This window comes from Euphorbia lathyris, chromosome 7, assembly GCF_963576675.1.
Source record: "Euphorbia lathyris chromosome 7, ddEupLath1.1, whole genome shotgun sequence".
Classification (NCBI taxonomy): domain Eukaryota; kingdom Viridiplantae; phylum Streptophyta; class Magnoliopsida; order Malpighiales; family Euphorbiaceae; genus Euphorbia; species Euphorbia lathyris.
The window spans coordinates 38,777,296-38,802,560 of record NC_088916.1 but is presented as its reverse complement, the minus strand read 5'-3'; the positions used below and the strand labels follow the sequence as shown (position 1 = coordinate 38,802,560).

The 25,265-nt window shown below is 37.9% G+C and overlaps 1 non-coding gene across 1 annotated transcript; it reads left to right on the top strand.

Moving 5' to 3' along the window:
- Positions 1 to 16,798: 16,798 nt before the first annotated feature.
- Positions 16,799 to 16,905, top strand: LOC136201843 (small nucleolar RNA R71). Its single transcript, XR_010674182.1, has one exon. It is a non-coding gene; the product is annotated as a small nucleolar RNA R71 (small nucleolar RNA).
- Positions 16,906 to 25,265: the final 8,360 nt, after the last annotated feature.

Below are 25,265 nucleotides of genomic sequence, written 5' to 3'. Positions count from 1 at the left end.
TCAACTCTTTATTTATAGATGTTGAAGAGTCGTGATTGAAGTGTCGTGTCCGTTGTGAAGAGTCGTGTCTGCTGCGAAAAGACGTTTCTATCCACCCGAACGAACGCGTTTCTTGGAATTTAAACATGTGTATGTTGTGCTGCAAAGGCTGCTGATCTTACCGAGAATAATTAATTCTCGGCCGAGAATGGGAAACTGATTTTTGGTCTTCGGAACAAAGGAAGGGAGAGCTGGACGATGCGTGTCGCGACCGAGAATTTGGATTCTCGGTCGCGGCCCATAAATTCTCTACCGAGAATTTGGAATATTCTCCCATTTCTGACTTCGTTATCGTCCTCGTTTCGATGTGTTTGATCTTCGTCGTCTTTGACTCCTTTTGTAGGGTTTTTATTCTGTTTTTAACCTCTTTTTGTTCCTATTTGGATTTTACCAAATATTTAGGTACCTTACAAGAAAGAAACATATTCGAAAGTAAAAGTATTCTAAACATGTATAAATATCACGAATTCATAGCAAAACTGATGTAAATATTAATGATATTTTAGGTATATTTTGGGCTTAACAGTAGTTAAAGAAAATGAATCGATATCGTTAAATACATGCCTCAAATTGGTATATGCACCGTCTAAAGTCATGAAAGCCGAATTAAACTAAACCGCGTAATTGCGCCATATGGACGAGACTATGCCTTCGACTAATGGCTCGATCATTTCGACCATTACCGAAGTTACAAGAAATATGGCCCGATTTGCATGTTTGCTTAATTCGTGCCTAAATAAAGAGGATGGTAATAGCCATATTTCGAATAAACACGCGATTAAACAAAACGTGATTTTCTATAACCACACTAAGATAATGTATTTCGTGAGTTGGAAGAAATAAAAAGTCGTTTCTAGCCAAAATATCGTTGTTCGAATAAGACTCACTGTCTTTTTGCATATCAAAACGAACAAACAAACTTTTGTGCTAGAACACGTTACGCGATGATTCCATTCCCTGAAAATAAAATCCAAAAGTGCTACAGTCACTAGCGAACACGTGGTTGCAACTCTCGATAGATCCAAGAGATCATGTTATAATCCAAAAATCGAGACATGAACCTATGTGAAAGTAAAAGGAACCAACCATCATTAAAACGAATGATTGAACCGAAGAATAACTCGCACCACGTCTAAATCTGAGATACGCTTGAAAGGGAGTCAAAACCTAGACTAATGCATCTCACGAAATAACAAAAGACGAGTTATTTGAAAAGGCAATCCAATATGGTCGATATCTTATTCACTAAACGTTGATGCGTCAAAACGAATTGTATTGTAAGTTGAATGATTTATTTTTCTCGCAATAATAGACGGCATCACGCATTCCATGGATCGCAATGTGAGCCTATGCCAAAATCCTATGAAAGAGACTTAGACGAGCGAGTGTGTGGAGGAATAAGGATGGAGGAGAGATGATGTAATACTTGTGATTGTTATCTATCGTTTGCTTTCTCTTATTGCGATCTAATTAAGCGTTATGTACGATTTTTGCTAACTAGTTTATTCATGTTGATTTATATCTGGTGGTGCATCAGCCAAGTCAGAAGTAAGTCATGATGCATTCTAGGCTTAAACAAATCATTGTAGTCATACCATATAGAGTGTCGCATGCTAACCAAATTGCGTGCAACTATTCTAGGTTTTATAGACTTAGGATATGTTTATTTTATTAGGAATGTGAGAAAGAGTCGACCCTGTCATCACGTGTTCATCAGGAGGCATACCCGTTATATCGTGACGTATCTTATACGTCTTTACCTTGCCATACCCCATGTGTGGTGATGCATCCCATATGTCCTTGACACATCGCAAGTTCACCAATCAAGAGGTATACCTTCTTCCGTGGCATATCCCCTATATCGTTTACTAGTCATACCCTAAGTATCACGATGGGTCCCGTGCGTCTTTACAGTGTCGTTTGTATACTAGCCATGAGGCATATCCATTATGTCATGATGTATCCTATACATCTTTGCCTTAGCATACTTTACATATGGTAGCGTACCTCGTACATCTTTCCAATATCCTAGGCACTAGTCAGAAGGTACAACCCTTATGCCATGGCGTATCCCCTACGCCTTTGCTTTGTCATACCCCGTATGTCGTGGCATATCCAATATGTCTTTACCTAGTCATGAGGCATACTTTTCTCCCGAGACGTATCCCCTATGTCCTTGCCTCGTCAGGTCATCACGTGTCCACCTGTCAGGAGTCCTACCTGTCATATTATGACGTATTCCTTGCGTCTTTACTTTACCGTACCCCGTAGGACGTGATGCACCCTACGCATCTTCCACTAATCATTTAGACACCGGTCAAGAGGCATACCCATTATGTCGTGATGTATCCTATACGTCTTTTCCCTGTCGTGCCTTGTATGTAGTGACATATCCCTTATGTCTCCACCATGTTGTCATACACCGGTCAAGAGGCATACTACGTGTGTTGTAACGTATCTTGCACATCGTCGCCTCATCACGTATGCCAAATGAGGGGCATAACTTTTGTGCCCTATGACTTTGCCTCGTCATATCTTGTATATCGTGATGTGCCTTGCGCATCCTTGTCATATCACTTACGCACCAATCAGGAAGTGCACTCGATACGCTGCCATACATCACATACATCTGGGTCCTATCAAGGGTCGTACATCACAACCTGTCGTATACACTAGTCTGAAGCCATACCACGTATGTTATGACCTGAGTCTTCGCCTTGTCATACACCCATTAGGAGACATACCATCCGTGTCACAAGGTATCGTACATGTCTTTACCATATCTTATATACCAATCATGAAGTCTACCCCATGTGTCAAGACGTATCTCGTGCGTCTTCTCGTTGTCGTGTATGCTAATTAGGAGGCCTACCCTTTACATCATGAAGAGCCATATACATATCTGTCACTTACACCCCTCAGGAAACATATCACGTACATCGTAATGAATCACTTATGCCTCGTAGATCATCGCTTAATCCTGGAGTGCATCTCAAACATTGATTTGTTTATGTTGCCGAATCTTCGACACGCTCCTCGTATATCATCATTCTCGTATTCCTTACACCCCAAACTTCGAATTGTCTATATTCACGAGTCCGAGATGTATAAAGGTGTTTCCTTGTCATTAAGGGTAATATCACTAGCTAGTTGTACTTAAATGTATGTGTATGTAACACCAAAAATGTAGAAATACCATTACAAAAATTACAAGAATGAATCAATCAACAACAACAACAAAGCCTTCGGCTAACATGAACCATCATACAAAATCGTGAAATCAAGTCGTGTCAGCGACAAAAATTCTCTCCCTCCACTCCGTCCTATCCACTGCCATATTTTCCTCAATCTCCAACAAACTCATATCACTCTCGATCACCCTCTTCCAAGTTTGCTTAGGTCTTATCCCACCACATTCTACCGGGTGTGCTAACGTTTCACCAACGCCCCGATGTGTTTATATTAACATTTAACCTATGTCTGGTACATCATTGTCATGCTGAAATTGTGTCTCCAAGGTTAGTAGGACATCCCTCATGTGTCGTTGTTGCCCTTATCTATGTCCAGAGTCGGTCAGATACGGCGTGTGTTGTCTGTAAGTCCTATTCGTGTCTCGAATCGATCAGACATACCAAGCGTGTTAGATTTCCCCGTGATGGTCGATATTCCAAAAGCAAGCCATCCATTGTTCGTAAGTTGTGTATAAGTCAATGATGCGTGGCGCCTAGGTAGAGCTTACGAAATATATATTATGATAAGTGCGTTACGACTATGGATGTGATCTTCCTAAATGCTCTATCTCTACTAGATGCTACTACTTAGGGGCAAGTGTACCCCGTCATATCAAGTAATAATCCGGTTAAGACCGGGTATCGAATCCATGGGATTTATAACTACAAGTATTAAACGACTCGATTTTATACGTTATCTAAGCGGTGAATACTTTGATTTGGTTCGGGGAACAACTACAAACTACTCATAACTACGGGTGAGACCAATTTATATAACAAAAACTCTACGAAATGATACAGATGGCGATAAGTTATAAATATGACAAACAAAGACTCCCAATATATATACGGTTAATGATTTACTCTTGCAATGACGACTACGTGTAGTGTGACCGACCCGTGAAGTACTTAGACTACGTGGTTCCTAGTCAAGGCGTGTCTAATGCTTGGGATCAGAAATTAGGGCCCGTAAGTTCTGTGGTTTGTCAATTCCTATGGTTTCCGGAGCGTCACTTCCGGTAAGGCAACACCTATATGAATCCCTAAAGATAGCCCGAATGGCGCCGGAAATCGCGTTCTCCTACACAATAATCAATTATGAGTATCAAAACAAGTAACAAACATCAACACATATATAGAAAAAGAGATTATGAATCATAAATTATAAATATGGAGAATGTAAATATGGAATACAACCAAGCCTAGTACATAGGAAGAGTACAAGCTATGTCCAGAGTCGGTCAGATACGGCGTGTGTTGTCTGTAAGTCCTATTCGTGTCTCGAATCGATCAGACATACCAAGCGTGTTAGATTTCCCCGTGATGGTCGATATTCCAAAAGCAAGCCATCATATTGTTCGTAAGTTGTGTATAAGTCAACCATGGGACACATCGAGTATGACTACCATCATGTCTTTTGGCTACTTCTAACGCATGCCATGTACGCCATCACATATCCTAAATGCACCGTATTTCAAAACACTTCATCATGATACTAGTGAGTCAAATAGGAGTTAATAATTGGCACATACCTCGTATGTCAACATATGCATCCTATTTGTACCTCGAGTTTCGGGTGTGCCGCGTTCATTGTCCCGTCATATAATATGTCCGTATTTCATACACATCGTTGTAATAGTCACTTTCTGAAACAAGGTGACTTTGACGCACATCACGTATGTCGCTCACGTTTCACTAACGCCTCAATTAGCTTAGGGCATGCCCCATGCATTACTGCTTTCTACATAGCACGCCAATGTTTTGTAAGCACGTCTACATTAACCATTGACACATACCCCATATGTGGTGATCACATCCCACTTGCGTCTATTTTAGGACACACCCTCTAGGTCGGCCTATTTCAGGAAGCTTGTGCTTCCCAAAAAGCGACTCCCTGCTATCAGTATCAATACCAAGTAAACCGTTGACACGTGCCTCGCATGTCTTCATCATGGTCTATTCGAGTCTCGCATTAACAAAGATGTACCATGAGCGTCGAATTAGCCCATGTAACGCCCCGTATCTCTGAAACACGTCATTACAACCGGTAATGCCAATCCCCCACATATACCTCATGCGTCATTGCTGTTGAGCGATTTCCGCAAGTGCACGGTATACGCTTGTAGTAATAAAAGATATCGATCCCACAGGGAACGTTTTTTCAACAAAACTTATTTTGAATCGGTTAAATTTACTTTTAAGGTTTATAATATGGAAAATCGTTTAATCGGGTTTGGTTTTGAAATTGCTAGAATAAGAATTAGATTAGAGTATGAAGATGTTAGAAAATATTCTGATTTAAAAATGAATTTGCAAAACAGGAACGTTTTAGTACTTTAGAAAAGTAAACAAGTATATTTGTTTGCATTAAGCAAAGAAAACAACTTTAAACTTTGTACGAATTATAAAGATGAAATAAATGACGGAACCTCTAATTAATTGGCTTTGAACGCGACAAAACCCTTTCGGGATAGTTTCCCTTAATCAAATTAAAACTCTTTCGAGATAATAATTTGCCTAAGTGTTCAACAAAGTTTCCTTGTAAAGATTTTGGATTAAATACGTTTTAATGAAAACACCAGCAGTCACTTTAGTGGATTGGTTACCATAAGTGCTGCATAAAGATCTATCGAATAGAACAGACTTTATTAGATGAAATATAAATTGATACAAGTTTACAGAGAATATGGAGCATTGAATTCTTCGACGGCGTGCAAGTGAACGGGTTGTCAATCCTTTTCTTGGGTTTCGTTAGAGTTTGTCAGGCTCAGGGGCGAATCCTCTACTCAATCTTCTCGTTGAATCTTCGTAATAGAGACTGGGTCGGTCTACTACCAAAATGTAAACTAAACTGGAACAATGTCTAAACGTTACTGAATTTGTTATTATTTAGTAAACAATGTGTGTACAACATATTGCTTTTGAACAGAATCGAAATCTAACTTCTGAATCACTTGATTCGAAATTTCTGCATAAATTCTACACTAATCTCTTTCTTCTACACATATAATATTATTCATCAACTCTCCATCAACTCTTTATTTATAGATGTTGAAGAGTCTTGAATGAAGTGTCGTGTCCGTTGTGAAGGATCGTGTCCGCTGCGAAAGGACGTCTTTATCCACCCGAACGATCGCGTTTCGTCAAAAACGAAAGTGTGTAACTAGGCTTCTAAAATCTCCTGCTCGTACCGAGAATGGGGGAGCAACAATTTGTACTTCGGACGAAGGGAAGGAGGGGCTGAGGGACGTGTGTCGCGACCGTGTATATTGGGGGCCGCGGTCGCGGCACGGAGCGTTTTTCACTTCTTTGGCTCTCGTTCGTGTCTTCGACTTGGCGTTATTAATTTTCGTCGTCTTCGACTCCTTTTGTAGGGTTTTTCTTCTATTTTTGAGCTCTTTTTACTCCTATTTGGATTTTACCAAATATTTATGTACCTTGCAAGAAAGAAACATATTCGAGAGTAAAAGCTTTCTAAACAGTTATAAATAGCATAAATTCGTAGCAATATTGATGTAATTATTGATGATATTTTAGGTATATTTTGGGCTTAACAAATCTCCACACTTAATCTTTTGCTAGTCCCGAGCAAAATTTCACTGAATTTATTCTCTAACTAATCTCTTTATGAAAATAAAACATATATCTTGGCATTACCTTTTAAATTAGTTAAGCCGAAAAGACTAGCTTCGCACGGCAAATTTATACGCAAAATATCAAACTAACTTAGTATAATATACGATATATCATTCGTCTTGTATTTTCAATTTTGAATTGAAGCATTCGGGACAATATAAGCACGCATGTTATTGAGTCTTTCGTCTCAAGGCATTTCAAAGCACAAAATTTTCCTTTCCCAAACCTAAACTAATATGTGAGATATATTATTTTAAATAAGTACTTAAGATTAATTTATTTTGCTTAGTTACGCCCGAGATAAGGGTGGTCTTGATCGTAACTTTATACGTATTTTATTGCTTTGTGTTTGCTTAAGAGGTACCGACCATGCCATGGGTGGACGCAATCGTTACTTTAAACTTATACACGCTTATAATTTTTGCTTTAAACGTTCCTTCCATACCTCGATTGTGATAAGGGTGGTCGCAACCGTGGCCAAAAGTAAACGGTACTTAATTATTCTTCCCTTTCATACCTCGATTGTGATAAGGTTGGTCTCAATCGTGGCCAAAAGTTAAGAATTCAACTAATTGATTAATTAATATGAAACATGAAATTTGAATTGTAACTTGGGAAAAAGAAAGATAGCACATTCATCCTATATTGACTTAAAATTCAACATGTATTATGGCTAAAGTTTCCTTAAAAACTTCAATTGGTGTTAATGTAAGACGAAATCAAACCGAGCTAAAATTGTTAGTTCAATTTAATGTCTATAAACCTAATTGAAAATTTAAAATAAGATTTATTGTATCATGAATTGCATGATATAAAATAGAGATTTAAAAATAAAGAATTTATTACTTAAATACATTCACTCGAGACAATTTTACTTAAAATCGTAACGGAGATTTGTGAAAAATTTGAAAAATTTTTACCCGTATAGAATATCATTTCTAACGATAATGATAACCTAAAAATAATCATATTAACTTATGGTTAATTTATGAACATATAAAAAAATGTAAAGTTAATAAAAATAGCGTTTTAAACAAGTTTATGTTGCAAAATACGTTGCATTTGTTATTTGTTTTGCAAAATAATATCTTTGTTGTATTTATTCGTATACGTATAGAAATGGATATATGTATATCTCCTCTCACACTTAAATTGGACCATGTCCTCATTGGTGCAAAAATAATGGAGAAAACATAAAAAATAAATACGAAATAAGGCATACGAAACAAAGATTGAAATTGTAGCAAATTAAACATTCAACATAAAATGAAAAATGGAAAATTGTACCAAACATAGGAAAATTAAAATTGTACCAAATTATAACAAGATAATAAAATTAAAGTGAAAGGAAAACAACCTATGCTTGAGGTGGGGAATCGGGAGGTGTAGGTGACGTCTCCACATTGCGGCGTCGGAAAAAGGAAAGCATCCGATGCCGAGTCGATCGATGTTCACGCCTCAAAAGTTTGAGGTTGTCATTCATCACCATATTGTTTTCAACCAAATCATCAATTCTCAAGTTCATTTGACGATTGTTGGAATTGATTTGGTTCAAAATCCTCCGCAAATCTACCGGATCATCCTCCGCTTGAGGTGCTTGGGGTTGTGCTTGAGCCAGTGTTCATCCTCCTCGCCTTCCGCCTCTCCGCCGCCTTCGGTACCTACAAATTGAGAACTTGAAGCGCCACCACCCATAGTCCCACGAAGATGGGCAATTCGGGTAGCATAGGAAATAAAGACGGGAGGTCCTTGTGGAAGCAATAAATGAGCTCGCTCAAGAGCCGAGATGTCCAAAAGCGGAACATACCCACGGTAGGTGGACATGTCATAATCGGCCAACTCACCCCGTGCTCCCAACACAATAGCGGTGATAAAATTACAAAGAGGGATCTGAATGGTACTAGCCCTCGAAGCACGGAACAAATTATCAAACAAAATACCAATGCTATCAATCCGCAAGCCTTTAAGCAAACTATCCAAAACATACAAATCCCGAACCTGAATCTTGGAACTCTCAGCATGACCAAACAATGAGAAACTCAAATACTTATGAAAGAAGAACACACAATTGTCCTTAATCAACTTGCTTGAAGTGTTTTTCGAATTAAAATAATCTTGGTCCGAAAGAGTTTGCCAAACCGCATCATTATCAAAATCTTTAGGCTTATCATAAAAATTAGAAGTAGGGAAACCAAACATATTTCCCATTGCTTCATAGTCAATGGTGTACGTGATACCATTATTCCTAAAAGAGATGGAAGTTTTCTTCTTGTTTATGGTCAAAGTGACCAAAAATTCCACTACATATTCATTAATACGCGGGAAACGCATATTAACGAATTCTTGCCAACCCAACGCTTCAATAAAGGCATCAATTCGAGTAGAGAAATTTAATGCTCTTACCGAATGGAAGTCTAAGAAGTGCATATCTACAAATTGGCGATTGGCTTGTGAAAAATGTTTGAAACGAGCGGCTTCCTCCTCTGAATAGATATCGAAATAAGCTCCGCATTGAACCCGAAGGCGATTAGCTTCCGTAACAGCGGGCTTGTTACCAACACGCTTAGTCCTAACCATGGTGATGGTGTTTAGTGTTTTTAGGGTTTGAGAAGAAGAAGAAGAAAAAAAGGAATTGAGAGAAAAAGTAAAGCTTGAAGATGAGTTTGGGGGTTGTGATTTGGAAGTGATTGAAAATAGAAAAGAGGATAGAAATTGGAGTGAATAAATTGGGAAGAGTAAAAGTAGATTTTTTTGGGGAAGAGTTTGGAGTAAGGGATTGGGTAAAAATAGAGGTGATGTGAGGTTTGTGTAAGAGGTAGGATTATATAGGGTTGTATAGGTAGGTGAATAGGTAGAATAGAAATAGGAATAGGCAAAATTTGGTGTCAAAATCGGATTGAAATGGGCATATAATACGCGTGTCGCAACCGCGAATGGCAAAGCCGCGGCCGCGGCACGCGAACTTCAGGCAATTTTCGTCCTGAAAATTGGCCGAACTTGCTGCTCATACCGAGAATTTATCAAATCTCGGTAGAGAATTGGTCAAAATGGCCAATTTGGGTGCTTAAAGACTTGGTTTGTGCATTTTTGTTGGTGGAATGGTTCCTGAACTTAATATTAAGTGTTCCTGCACTTAAAACTTAAATAAATATCATTAATTGCAAGGAAAACCAAAGGTTTAACCTTAATAAATTGAATTAAAGTGTAATAAATTGGTTATGAAGAATTAATGAAACAAAATGTGCATTTATGCATATAAGTTAAGAGAACCATATTAAATGCATAATAAGTGCATGTTAATACATATTTAATACATGAATTGAAATGATTAAATGAAAACTTAATTCATAGAAAATAAATTGAGTTACAAATAGAATTAAATGTGGATATACGTGTGGAAAAATAGAAAACCATATTAGTTCATGTGAATCCTTTTTATCTTAATTTGAGTAAGAATAATTAGAATCGACCCATATGAAATATGCTAAGTATAGATAATGGATCAAATGGATAAGTCTAATAAAATTAAGAATTGAACTAAATAAGATCTTTATTATATTAACATATGTACAAATAATGAAAACAAACCAATAATTAAGACAAAACAAAATATATACAAAAAAAATAAAATGAAAAACATAAACTATTCTACATATTCATCCCTATCAAACGGGATATTTCTAGCCTTAATACGATCAGTTTGAAACTGCACGAAAGTTTCACGTTCCGGTGCAGACAAAAATTGAGGCCCTGCTCGAAAGACACGTTTCACAAGTCCTTCGTGCTCGAGAAACTCATAGTCAATTGTCGGGAAGAATTCATCATCACTCCAGGGAACATCAATGGTACCCTTTGAACCGAGAATTATTCCACAGATTATATTACCGAACCCAATCTTCTTATCTTTGGATCGAGAAGCGGCGACAAGACCCTCCATCAGAATCTTTGAAGAATCTACTGCATTTTCCTGGAATATATCTCCAAGGACATAAAGATCTGTGTCACGGACCACACTACTGAATGTGCGCCCGAATAAACTGTGACACAGAAATTTGTGCAAATACAGCATGGAACTAGAGTGAAAAGATTTATTGTAGGCGAGTTTTGGATTGAATCGCCAGAATCCAGTGAGCATTCTCCAAATATCAGTGGATGTCATGTCTCTTCCAGGATGACATTTGATTGTATCCCTTGGGGGAAAACCAAACCAAGTATGCAACTCGGGATAGCCGAAAGTGAAGATTTCGCCTTCTCGACGAAAACTGAGACGTACCCGTCGTTTGTTAGTGAAACGAACGGTGCAGAAGAATTCGAGTATCCAGTCGCCTATTATTGGAAATCGCATTTTGGCGAATTTTGTCCACCCTAAGCGCTCCATATAGCGGCTCATGTCATCACTAATTCCAAGTTGGTTGTTAAGGAATTCATCCATATACAACATTCCGGTGAAGAATTTGTAACGGAGATTCCAATAACGCCTACCTTCATCGTGGTTGAAGATAGGAAAAGGCGCCCCATATCGCTTGGATAAGTCTGGGCGTTTATTGATTGAGGCAGCATTGTGCCTAGATGGTTTGTATTTGGTAGGCATGGTGCAAAGTTTTTGTTACTTTAGCAAGAACGGTGTTTGCGAAGAAAATCAGAATTCTGACAAAAATGAAAAGAATTGTAACAGAACTTGAATCCTCTAGGATTAATTTATAAGAGTTGAAGATGAAAAGAGGTGTTGTTTTAATTATGAAAAGGTATATAAAATTACACCTTTCGGAAATGAAGAAACTTAATGTTTCATTTGCCAAGAGGTTCGTCGAAAAGTTAGAGTGTTTCAGACCTGATAGTGCAGGAAACACGCATGTCGCGACCGAGAATGGCAAAGCCGCGGTCGCGACACGCTGATTTCCTTGCGGAAATCAGGCATCGAAGCTACCTCCCGATTCACGGTAGAGAATTTAAAATTCTCGGTATGAACAGAGAAATCCGAACCTGTTTGGACTATTCTTAAAAAGGGGATTCTCGGCAGGGAATTCTAAATTCTCGGCAGAGAATTGCCTGAAACTTCAAATTCATCTTAATTTCCTAAAAATTAAATCTAAAATCATGAAATAGAAATGTTTTATGCATTTAAATCATAACATAAAGTCATCTAATAAAAAAATGGCATTTTGGAAAAAATAAAATAAAATTAAACTAAAATAAAATAAAATAAAATAAATGAACAAAAATATAAAAACAATAAAACAAAATAAACTGTGTAAGATAAACTGAGTAATTTATACGTCAGATAATCTTGTTACGAACGGAATTTCAATTTGTGAAATATTTTCGTAATAGATTTTACATCGATTACCATTAACTTTGAATCGAACTCCGGTAGGACCTTCCAGTTCTAAAGAACCATAATCGAATGTTTTGACGACTAAATATGGTCCTAACCATCTGGACTTAAGTTTTCCTGAAAATAAACGAAGTCGTGAATTAAATAACAGCACTTTATCCCCAACATTAAAGTGTTTGACTTTAATTTTGGCATCGTGCCATTTTTTCACTTTTTCTTTATAAATCTTTGCATTTTCGTAAGATAGATGACGTAACTCATCTAACTCATTCAAATTGAGCAAACGTTTCTTACCTGCTTGTTGTAAATCAAAGTTTAGTTCTCTAATAGCCCAATAGGCTTTATGTTCTAATTCGACTGGCAAATAACATGCCTTCCCATACACTAAGCGGTACGGAGTCATTCCTATTGGTGTTTTAAATGCAGTACGGTATGCCCATAGCGCATTATTGAGTTTAGAAGACCAATCTTTTCTAGAAGATGAAACTGTTTTCTCGAGAATCCATTTGAGTTCTCGATTTGATATCTCCGCCTGACCATTTGACTGAGGATGGTACGACGTTGATACGCGGTGGCATACTCCATATTTTTTCATAAGCGTTTCAAAACTCTTGTTTATAAAATGAGTACCGCCATCACTAACGATAACTCTTGGACAACCAAATCTACAAAATATATCGTCAAGAAAATTAACGACAACTTTAGAATCGTTCGTCGGGGTTGCAATTGCTTCAACCCACTTTGAAACATAATCAACGGCAACTAATATGTAAGTTTTACCATTGGAAGGGGGAAAAGGTCCCATGAAATCTATTCCCCACATATCGAAGACTTTAACTTCTAATATGGTTGTGAGGGGCATCTCATCTTTCCTTCCTAGATTTCCTGTTCTTTGGCACTTATCACAACGAGTAATAAATGAACGGATGTCTTTAAACATCGTAGGCAAAAAAAAACCGCTTTCAAATATTCTAGCTGCTGTCTTGTTAACTCCATTATGTCCTCCGTAAGAGCTAGAATGGCATTCCGATATTATGGATTCGTATTCATTTTCACCAACGCATCTCCTAATTATCCCGTCACCACAAATTTTGAACAAAAAAGGATCTTCCCAAAAATATTGTTTAATATCGAAGAAAAATTTCTTCTTTTGTTGGAAATCTAATCCTTCCGGAACAATATTGGCTGCAAGATAATTAGCAATATCTGCATACCAAGGTGACATGGCACTTTTTATTTGATAGAGGTGTTCATCAGGGAAATCATCTCGTATACCGATAGTTTCACCTATAGGACCGTTTTCATCTTCAAGTCTCGATAGATGATCGGCGACAAGGTTTTCTACTCCCTTTTTGTCTTTGATTTCTATATCAAATTCTTGTAACAATAAAACCCATCTAATTAGACGTGGTTTTGCATCTTTTTTAGCAAATAAATATCTTAATGCTGCATGATCAGTATAAATAATAACTTTTGAACCTAATAAATATGACCTAAACTTGTCACATGCAAAAACTACGCCTAACATTTCTTTTTCTATTGTGGTGTAGTTTAATTGTGCACCAGACAGTGTGTGACTTGCATAATAAATGACATGAAGTTTCTTATCTTTCCTTTGACCTAGAACACATCCGACAGCTAAATCACTTGCATCACACATAATTTCAAATGGTAAATCCCAATCGGGTTTAGCAATAACAGGTGCACTGACTAAAGCTGTTTTTAAGGTTTCGAAAGCTTTAACGCAATCTTCATTAAAATCAAGGGTAGAATCTTTCATGAGTAAATTAGTAAGTGGTTTGGAAATTACAGAAAAATTCTTAATAAATCTTCTGTAAAAACCAGCATGTCCTAAGAATGATCTTACTCCCTTAACAGTAGTTGGAGGGGGTAATTTCTCTATTACTGAGGTTTTTGCTCTATCTACTTCTAATCCTTTTTCAGATATTTTGTGACCTAAAACAATTCATTCGTCAACCATGAAATGACATTTTTCCCAGTTTAATACCAAATTTGTTTCTTCACACCTAGACAAAACTTTATCCAAGTTTTCTAGGCACGAATCAAAAGAATCTCCATAAACTGAAAAATCGTCCATAAAAACTTCCATGATATCTTCAATGAAATCATTAAAAATCGCAGTCATACAACGTTGAAATATTGCAGGTGCGTTACATAGACCAAAGGACATTCTTCTATATGCAAATGTTCCGTAAGGACATGTGAAGGTTGTTTTATCTTGGTCATCCGGGTAAATGTATATTTGAAAGAATCCAGAGTAACCATCAAGAAAACAGTAGAAAGCATGACCAGCTATCCTTTCGATCATTTGATCAATGAAAGGAAGAGGAAAATGATCTTTCCTAGTTGCTTTATTTAGATTTCTATAATCTATACAAACCCTCCAACCAGTGGTGGTTCGCGTAGGTATTAATTCACCTTCTTCATTCCTTACAACTGTTATGCCTCCCTTTTTAGGTACACAATGGATTGGACTAACCCATTCACTATCCAAGATAGGGTAGATGATTCCATTGTCCAGAAGTTTAGTAATCTCATTTTTTACTACTTCTTTCATGTTCGGATTTAGGCGTCTTTGCCTATCCGCTTTAGGTGGCTTATCTTCTTCTAAGTGAATTCTATGCATTACAATACTTGGATTAATACCTTTTAAGTCTGAAATTTGCCAACCCATAATTCTTATCCTATTTCTAACAACTTCTTTCAATTTCTCTTCTTGGACTTGTGTTAATTTGTTAGAGATAATAATAGGTAGAGAATCGCCTTCGCCTAAGAAAGCGTACCTCAAATGACTTGGTAATTCTTTAAGTTCTAATTTAGGTGGAACTATAATTGAAGGCGAAACTGGTTCATCTTCTCGAATCAAAGGTTCTGGGTCCTTATCTTCTAGTTCCTCACTCATTATAGGTTCTATTATTTCTTCTTTTTGAACAATGTCATTTACACATTCTTCAATTAAATCAAGTTTCATACAAGCGAAATCCTCCATAGGATATTTCATCGCTTGATTCATATCAAACTCAATCTTGTCATCGCCTATTCTTAAAACTACTTTCCCTTCCGACACATCAACTAGAGCACGTCCCGTGTTCATGAACGGTCTACCAAAGATTAGCGGACAGTTTACGTCATAAGCAAAATCTAAAATAACGAAATCGGTAGGAAAAATAAATTTGTCAACTTTAACTAAAACATCCTCAATTATACCGTATGGTCTTTTAGTGGTTTGATCCGCTAATTGCAAAACCATATTGGTACGTTTGATATCTTCTTCTAAGCATAACTTATTAAAAATAGATAATGGCATCAAGTTAATACTTGCTCCTAAATCACAGAGACAACTGGGAAATTCAATATCTCCCAATTTACATGGAATGGTAAAACATCCGGGATCCTTGAGTTTTGTGGGCAAATTACTTGACACAATCGAACTACAATCTTCAGTTAGTGAAATGGATGAAATTCCTTCCCAACTGATTTTCTTTGAAATTAAATCTTTGAGGAATTTACCATAATTGGGAATTTACCATAATTGGGAATTTGCGTAATTGCATCCATAAGTTTGTCTAAAAATGTTAAAAGTTGTTTGTCATAGTCCTTATTGCGGACTTTGTGTGGAAAAGGTGGTTTGGGTACAAAAGTTTTTGTACTAGAGTCAATCGGTGCATCTTTTTGTTTTAATGTATCTTCTTTGGGCTTCGATAAATCAGTTCCAGGTAAGGTCGAATTTCCGGGCATTTCCGGACCTGAGTAATTTTTTCCTGAACGAAGAGTGATAGCCTTAACATGCTCTTTCGGATTTTCTTCCATATGGCTTGGAAGACTTCCCTCTTTGCGGGATGGAATTGATTTAGCGAGTTGTCCAATTTGAATCTCCAAATTATGGATGCTGGATGATTGATTTTTAATAAGCTGATCGAATTTATTCTCGATCCGTTTAAAACCATCGTCGTGATTACTTATTTTTCCGCTCATCGCATCAATGAATTTGTCGATTTTAGAAGATAAAGTGCTAATCGAATCTCTTGATTGATTTTGATAATTAGTAGTACGATTTTGATTAACATTATTATTGTCTCTCCAGTTAAAGTTAGGATGATTTCTCCATCCAGGATTATATGTGTTGGAATAAGGGTTATTATTTTGGTTTTGCCCTTGGACAAAATTTACCTGTTCAATTTCACTCATACCTTCGTAATCCACATCCGTTTGGATTGGTTGACCATTAGGATCACACGGTGCCATAAACCTATCAATTTTGTGCGACAAGGCAGAAAATTGGGCTTGCAACATCGCTACTGGATCAAGATTCATTATACCTTTAACTGATGAAGTAGTTGAGGATGATGGTTTTGTTGATGGTACGTGTCCATGTTCCGCGGGCCACATACTGCTGTTGATTGCCATCTCCTCCAAAAGTTCTCTTGCTTGGGCAGATGTTTTCTTCATGAATAACCCTCCAGACATAGCGTCCAATGAACCTCTAGTTGTAGGATTTAGTCCATTATAAAATGTTTGCATTAAAAGTTCAGCGGGCAATTGGTGGTGTGGGCATAAACGTTGAAGTTCTTTAAAACGTTCCCAAGCCTCATAAAGAGTTTCACTATCATTTTGAGAAAAAGATGTTAACTCTTTAATGACTCTTGCGGTTTTTGCTAAAGGAAATTTTTTTGATAAAAATGCTTGGGCTAATTGCTCCCAAGTCTCAATTGATGCGGCTGGCATAGAAGTTAACCATTCTTTGGCTCGATCCTTCAAAGTAAAAGGAAAAAGGTGAAGTTTGATTGCTTCTGCAGTTACATCAGTAATTTTAAAAGTGTCACAAATTTCTAAGAAATTTGTCAAATGGGTATTAGGATTTTCGTTAGGTAACCCGTAAAACGTTACATTATTTTGCAACATATTAAGCAACGCAGGCTTAATTTCAAAATGATGTGCATTAATTTGGGGTCTAACTATACTGTTTGTTACACCGGCCACTCTTGGCCTGGCGTAATCCATAAGTGTGGCCATAACTTCTGGCTCGGTAATTCTAGTTTTTATTGGGGTTTTGTTTTTGTTTTTCTTTTCTTTCTTGTTCTTTTTAAGGGTTCTTTCAATTTCTGGGTCAATAGGATCTGGTGACGTGCCCGAACTTCGAGAACTGCGCATGAACTTGAAATTTCGCACGAACCGAAACTACCTAAAAAAACAGAGTTCGAAAAATAAATATGTTAGTAATTGAAAATAAATAAAATGTAAAAGTTTGAATAAGTATGAATAAACCTAGATTCGTAATAAAACACGAAAAATTTAAAATTTTGTCAAAAATTTTGGCGTTCCCCGGCAACGGCGCCAAAAACTTGTTGAGCGATTTCCGCAAGTGCACGGTATACGCTTGTAGTAATAAAAGATATCGATCCCACAGGGAACGTTTTTTCAACAAAACTTATTTTGAATCGGTTAAATTTACTTTTAAGGTTTATAATATGGAAAATCGTTTAATCGGTTTTGGTTTTGAAATTGCTAGAATAAGAATTAGATTAGAGTATGAAGATGTTAGAAAATATTCTGATTTAAAAATGAATTTGCAAAACAGGAACGTTTTAGTACTTTAGAAAAGTAAACAAGTATATTTGTTTGCATTAAGCAAAGAAAACAACTTTAAACTTTGTACGAATTATAAAGATGAAATAAATGACGGAACCTCTAATTAATTGGCTTTGAACGCGACAAAACCCTTTCGGGATAGTTGCCCTTAATCAAATTAAAACTCTTTCGAGATAATAATTTGCCTAAGTGTTCAACAAAGTTTTCTTGTAAAGATTTTGGATTAAATACGTTTTAATGAAAACACCAGCAGTCACTTTAGTGGATTGGTTACCATAAGTGCTGCATAAAGATCTATCGAATAGAACAGACTTTGTTAGATGAAATATAAATTGATACAAGTTTACAGAGAACATGGAGCATTGAATTCTTCGACGGCGTGCAAGTGAACGGGTTGTCAATCCTTTCCTTGGGTTTCGTTAGAGTTTGTCAGGCTCAGGGGCGAATCCTCTACTCAATCTTCTCGTTGAATCTTCGTAATACAGACTGGGTCGGTTTACTACCAAAATGTAAACTAAACTGGAACAATGTCTAAACGTTACTGAATTTGTTATTATTTAGTAAACAATGTGTGTACATCATATTGCTTTTGAGCAGAATCGAAATCTAACTTCTGAATCACTTGATTCGGAATTTCTGCATAAATTCTACACTAATCTCTTTCTTCTACACATATAATATTATTCATCAACTCTCCATCAACTCTTTATTTATAGATGTTCAAGAGTCTTGAATGAAGTGTCGTGTCCGTTGTGAAGGATTGTGTCCGCTGCGAAAGGACGTCTTTATCCACCCGAATGATCGCGTTTCGTCAAAAACGAAAGTGTGTAACTAGGCTTCTAAAATCTCCTGCTCGTACCGAGAATATTAAATTCTCTACCGAGAATGGGGGAGCAACAATTTGTACTTCGGACGAAGGGAAGGAGGGGCTGAGGGACGCATGTCGCGACCGTGAATATTGGGGGCCGCGGTCGCGGCACGGATCGTTTTTCACTTCTTTGGCTCTCGTTCGTGTCCTCGACTTGGCGTTATTAATTTTCATCGTCTTCGACTCCTTTTGTAGGGCTTTTCTTCTATTTTTGAGCTCTTTTTACTCCTATTTGGATTTTACCAAATATTTATGTACCTTGCAAGAAAGAAACATATTCGAGAGTAAAAGCTTTCTAAACAGTTATAAATAGCATAAATTCGTAGCAATATTGATGTAATTATTGATGATATTTTAGGTATATTTTGGGCTTAACAATTGCTTATGTTGTTTTTTTAGATCGTGAGTCGTGTCGATGTATCAAGTATGTCATTCCCCCCATTCGTGTCGCACCCCTCGAATATATCTACACGTCCTGGATATCACCGAGGTACACTCTCATTTACCTATCATCCTAGTGAATTTTAACTATCGTGAGGGTCGTCTTAATCTCACAAACGCCAGTCGCGTCGAGCATCATTCAACATTGTACATCTTGTAAAACATTGCATAGTAGATTCATAGGTTTCATACTAATGTGTGCATAACAGTTAAGATGGTTTCTGGCATCCGCACTTCCAAACAGGTAAGTTAGCACAAATGACCGAAGCGCTACTTACTGCTCCGGTAAAAATTGGTTTAACTCTATTCAAAACTATGTTTATATTGTAAGAAACAAAGTACACACCATAAATCATGCACAAATCATACATCCATCGATAGGAGACATATGTAGGTAGATCTCACATTTGCATCATACGCACTTCGCATCATCAAAATTTATAAGGCCTGAAAAATGTCACTCACACATCCTTTCCCTTCCATGTCAGAAATCCAAATCATGGCCCATTCCAACAATCCCAACCACAGCATTAAGAGTCAGGTGCAAGGGGCCTTGGCCAAACACATCTTCTTTGAGGAGTTCAAACGTGCTCTTAATGATCCGGAGGCTTCTAAGAATGATGGGGTTGAGGGCCCCCAGGAGGTGATAGGAGATTTCAATCTCCGAGCAGAAATCGAGCAAGTCCTTCCTGATATCCTTGCTTCGGATGAATTAAAGATAGAGCTGAAAAGATTGGATCGGGAGGTCCTGAGTGAGTCACTGATTATGGAGATCCTAAAAGATGCTATTGAGAAGCCTATGTTCCAGTTCGCGTCACAATCTACCCCATAAACGTCAGCTCCATTAAGGACAGCCTCACCACATATTTCACGAACGCAGCAAGCTCCACACTATTGGGGACACGAGATTGCCGGGGTTGTTCACCCTCCATCATCCGCTCAGTATATTAAGGAGGGAAGGAAGTTCTCCGCTTTCACTCAACCCTTATCTAAAGTATTGGAGGGTCTAAGAATGCATGGCATACTCAATCCCTTACCAGCCATAGGTGGACCAACCAATGAGTTAGCCAAACGTTGGGGCTATTGCCACTTCCACCAGAGACATGGTCACGAAACAAGTACTTGCATGAGGTTAAAGCAGGAAATTCAAGATCTCATCGAAGCTAGAAAGATAAGTGATCCAGATCCTTCTCAACAGATGAAGCCTTCGACTTGTGCCTTGAATGGTGAAGTCTACAATGGATGAGGATGAGCTAAAGAAGAGGTTCTCGAGATTGAGGACACTTATAAAGTAGAGGAACCTGAAACTCCCTGAAATAGCATGAGAGAAAGGATTGCACTTATAGTCTTTATCCTTGTCTTTTATCTTATCTTTTATTCCACAAGATGTTGTGAACTCCTTTTTTTTAATTCAATGAAATTTTGTTTCAGCAAATTTTGTTCATTCTTATCCGTAACACACATCTACATTTGACGCTTACTCAATTGAAACATTTTTGCGTATCATGGCACAGATGTAAGTCCTAAAATATACTTATTACTCAGGACTTAACCACTGAAGAGACAAAATTAAAAGAGTGAATAAATAAACAAAATAAATCATGGGAAGGGGTTCCTTTACCCTACAACAATAAGTCAGGTATGGACTCATCAAACGAAGGATTCCCACCTGCCTATATCGAAAGAAGACCAAGCGACAATCGATGAAGTTCAATAGAGAAGAAAAGGAGCAAGCAACAAGCCCCAAAACCATGATAGTGCCAAGCGGCGGGACTTTAATGAAAAGTTCACCACCAAAAGGGACACAAGTACATGAGTGTACCATTCAGAAGAAGACGGGGGCAACTAACCCTTCAGCGATAAATGACTCTGTTCCATGATCAACGAAAGGGCTTAGATCTATGATGACCAAAAAAAAGAGAAGACACTAAAAAGGTCCAGGGGAAAAGTCAAGACAATCAGAAGTAAGAGAAAATCATTCAAATAAATCAAAAGCCGATGCGATCAGCCAAAGGGCGTCAAGGTGAGAAGAGCAGTCAACATTCCCTAACAAATCGCTAAGCAAACTCCCGAGAAAAGCTCACTTTAGTGAAGGAGGATCAAAAGCATAGTTGAATGAAGACGAAGGTGGCAACCAAGCCTAGAAAGGCGATCAATCTCGGAGAAGCCGAGGGACACTTCTCATGAAAAGTTAAAATAAAAAGAAAAAGAAAAAAAGAAATCCCGATAGGTTGAAAACCCGCAAAGGGCGATCTATGCAACAATAAGAGACACCCCAATGAGCGAAAACCCCACGAGACGCTTATTTGAAAATTCTGGGGACAAAAGGAAAGAAACAAAATAACTGAAGTGTGAAAACCCGAAAGGGCATGCTTTGATAACAGTGGTTAATAAACTGAGTAGTAAACATCCAATGTATATTTGCCAAGTGTTTTATTTGAGCTAAAAGGTTGTATTTGCGATGAAAACACCTGCATCAATAGACACCCCATCTCAACTAAAAATAACCTCAACACCCATAAAACAATCCAAAATCTAAAAAAAAGAAGAAGACTATTCTTCTCTCTCATGCTCCCTGAAGTTTGGTTCCTCTGCTCCTCTGTTGTCCTCTCAAGAGTCAAACTTCGACCGAAGCATCTCTCCTTCATAATCATTCCCAATGACAGTATCCCTAACATGAACGCATCTGAAGCCTCACCTCAAGTTGGCAGGGGCATTCACCTACATCAACTCCTTGCCAACACCAAGACAGTAATTCCCATCAAGGGGCACGACCATGCGATCGGACCACCATCCGTCTCGCCTAGAAAGTTTCCCCACCCGTGAAGGCATCAAGCGCAAACTCATCGTCAAATGCTCAGTATAAAGTGGCCTTTGGATATGTACTCCCCTGTGCTATCCGGTATCGTTTACAATCATAAATTAAAAAAAACAGAACAAAAAATGTTGGATTGAAAACCTCAAAAGAGGCGATCCAAGCAAAAGGAGAGACAGAGAAAAATATGTGAGATATAGAAAAGATGGATTGAAAACCCCTAGGGGCAATTCATGCAAAAGGAGAGATAGAGAATATTAGAGAGATCACGTTGAGTTGAAAACCCGAAAAGGGCGACTCAAGCAAAAATTAGGGAAAAAATGAATACATCAATTCCTGGTAAAAGCGAGAGCACCTCGACACGAGCTCACCAAAGCCAAAACCCTATCCTTAGAGCCTCTGGTTTCAAACTTATCATCACCCTCATCCTTGCACCCATTGGGGATGGCCTAAACATCACTTCTTGATCTGAAGATACCAAAATCCTCCAAGCCTATGAAAAGGGAATCCATCCGATCATCTCATCCACACATGCATGATTTGCATACACACATCTGCATAAAGTGAAGCATATATGCCACACTTACATCCATTCGAACACGTGCACAGTCACGTACATACACACACATATGTGTTTACACGCATCCGTGGGGTAGACTACATCCACTCGTCTATATACATCACTACACCTCATTATTAAGTCTAACAACTACCTTCACGAGGGGCATGATTTGCTAGTTCCATGCAGAAAATTCAATTTACAAAATAGTGATTCCAGTCAAAATACAGACGATAGTCGGTAGAAAAATAATTTCGGATCCGAAAAAGTTTAGGATAAACCTAGTCAACAGTAATAGCATATAGAACAGGGAAACCAGTCAACAGTAACAACATATCAAAATTCAAGATCGCTTGGAGGGGTCTACGCTTTAAAGTCGCTTTTGATAGACCGGAAGTTAACGCTTTACAATCGCTTTTGATAGACTAGAAGTCAAGAGATCGTTTGGAGGGATCTACGCTTTACGGTGGCTTTTGATAGACTGGAAGTCAATGCTTTCTTTTGATAGACTGGAAGTCAACGCTTTACAATCGTTTTTGATAGACTAGAGAAGATTATGCTTTATAGTCGCTTTTAATAGACTAGAATTCTATGCTTTACGGTCACTTTTGATAAACTAGAAGTCAAGAGATCACTTGGAGGGATCTACGCTTTACAGTCGCTTTTGATAGACTGGAAGTCAACGCTTTACAGTCGCTTTTGATAGATTGGAAGTCAACGCTTTACAGTCGCTTTTGATAGACTGGAAGTCAATGCTTTATAGTCACTTTTAATAGACTGGAAGTCCACGCTTTACAGTCTCTTTTGATAGACTGGAAGTCAACGCTTTACAGTCACTTTTGATACACTGGAAGTCAATGCTTTATAGTTGCTTTTGATAGACTGTAAGTCAATGCTTTATAGTCGCTTTTAATAAACTGGAAGTCCACGCTTTACAGTCGCTTTTGATAGACTAGAAGTCAAGAGATCGCTTGGACGGATCTACGCTTTACATTCGCTTTTGATAGACTAGAAGTCAATGCTTTACAGTCATTTTTGATAGACTGGAAGTCAACGCTTTACAGTCGCTTTTGATAGATTGGAAGTCAATGCTTTATAGTCGCTTTTAATAGACTGGAAGTCCACTCTTTACAATCGCTTTTGATAGACTAGAAGTCAAAAGATCGCTTGGAGGGATCTACGCTTTACAGTCGCTTTTGATAGACTGGAAGTCAACGCTTTACAGTTGCTTTTGATAGACTGAAAGTTAATGCTTTATAGTCGCTTTTAATATACTGGAAGTCCACACTTTACAGTCGCTTTTGATAGACTAGAAGTCAAGAGATCGCTTGAAGGGATCTACGCTTTACAGTTGCTTTTGATAGACTGGAAGTCAATGCTTCACAGTCACTTTTGATAGACTGGAAGTTAATGCTTTACAGTCACTTTTGATAGACTGGAAGTCAATGCTTTATAGTCGCTTTTAATAGACTGGAAGTCCACGCTTTACAGTCGCTTTTGATAAACTGGAAGTCAACGCTTTATAGTCGCTTTTGATAGACTAGAAGTCAATGCTTTATAATCGCTTTTAATAGACTGGAAGTCCACGCTTTACAGTCGTTTTTGATAGACTGGAAGTCAACGCTTTACAGTTGCTTTTGATAGACTGGAAGTCAACGCTTTACAGTCGCTTTTGATAGACTGGAAGTCAACACTTTACAGTCGCTTTTGATAGACTAGAAGTCAACGCTTTTACAGTCGCTTTTGATAGACTGGAAGTCAGTGCTTTACAATCGCTTTTGATAGATTGGAAGTCAACGCTTTACAGTCGCTTGTGATAGACTGGGAGTCAAGAGATCGCTTTGGGAGATCTACACTTTGCAATCGCTTTTGATAGACTGGAAGTCAAGAGATCGCCAGGAGAGAGCAATCACCCCACAGAGGTTGGGGTCGAAAGGTAAGATGTGGCAACCTGAACCAAACAAGGTATCCGGGCTGTCCTCCTCCAACTCTGTATGTGTCTTTTACTTTAACATATTTTGCATTGCATGTGTTGCATTCACGAAAACGATTTTCGAAAACGCACACACATCACTGTCAAAAATAGAAAAGTAGGGGCAACTGTAGACACTGGGGTCGGAGGACCTATCAAGAAAACCTTTCGATAAATGATCCAAATCAGCCAATTTCGGATTAATTAAATCAACCAAATGATTAATTAATCGAAGCAAAATATGATTCAAATTAATTAATTTGTCAAAATAATTAATTAATCGAATCAAAATGCATTCTGAATTAATTAATCAAATAATTAATTAATTAATTGAAACTAAATTTGCTTCGGATTAATTGATTAGTTATTTAAATAATCGAATGAAAAATTTCCTCGAAAAAATTAAAAAAACGAAAAAGGCCTGAAAGACCGACAACACTAGCGCATCGTCCGCTCAAAATGGATGTTCCGCCCAAAATGGATAGTCCATCAATTTTGGGGAACACCCATTTTGGGAGGGCGCCCATAATTTGGGCGTCCGTCCAAACGAGGCATCCGCCCATTTTGGGCAGACGCCCAATTTGGGCGTCCACCCATTTTGGGCGGACGCCCATAATTTGGGCATCCGCCCAAATGGGGCAGCCCACCCATTTTTGGCGGACGCCCAAATTAGGCGTCCGCTCAAAATTGCCCGCTCCTCGGGATTCGCACCTATAAATAGGTACGAATCCCGAGACAAAAGCGGGGGGACTTTTGACCG